The 484-nt window shown below is 43.6% G+C and overlaps 1 protein-coding gene across 1 annotated transcript in view; it reads right to left on the bottom strand.

Annotated features, from left to right (window-relative positions):
• Window positions 1–484, bottom strand: part of dbh (dopamine beta-hydroxylase (dopamine beta-monooxygenase)) — an 18,183-nt gene that overhangs the window by 3,359 nt on the left and 14,340 nt on the right. The window lies entirely within an intron of this gene.

The following is a 484-nucleotide window of genomic DNA, read 5'->3' on the forward strand; positions in this document are numbered from 1 at the left end:
ATGGTAAAAGAATCAATGATGACAATCTGCTGGTTAGAAAGTAGACTCGAGCAGGGGTTCTCAATCGTTTGAGTTTTCCACCATTTTCTCTCTCTGTTTCTGTCAGTACGAGTCTGTGATAACTGCAGGCAACGAGGCCATTGTGCACCACATCGAAGTGTTCGAATGTTCACCAGAGATGCGAGACGTGCCAGAGTACAGTGGCTCCTGTGATGACAAGATGAAGCCGAAGAAGCTCAACTTCTGCCGTCACGTGCTGGCTGCATGGGCTATGGGTGCAGAGGTATGAAAACCTTCCATCTCATGGCAACCCAGATTTATGTTTGTTAATTCATTCAACCTTTATTTATATAGATTAATCACATTGAGCCTCGGAGACTCATTTACAAGAGAAACCTGTTTTACACAGACAAAAGTAAGGAAAAGAGAAAACATAAGGGGGAGGGGAGGTAAAAAAAAATGTATCTCGCACCATGTCTTGGCT

This window comes from Nematolebias whitei, chromosome 18 (assembly GCF_014905685.2).
Source record: "Nematolebias whitei isolate Nwh7 chromosome 18, NemWhi1, whole genome shotgun sequence".
NCBI classification, from domain to species: Eukaryota; Metazoa; Chordata; class Actinopteri; order Cyprinodontiformes; family Rivulidae; genus Nematolebias; species Nematolebias whitei.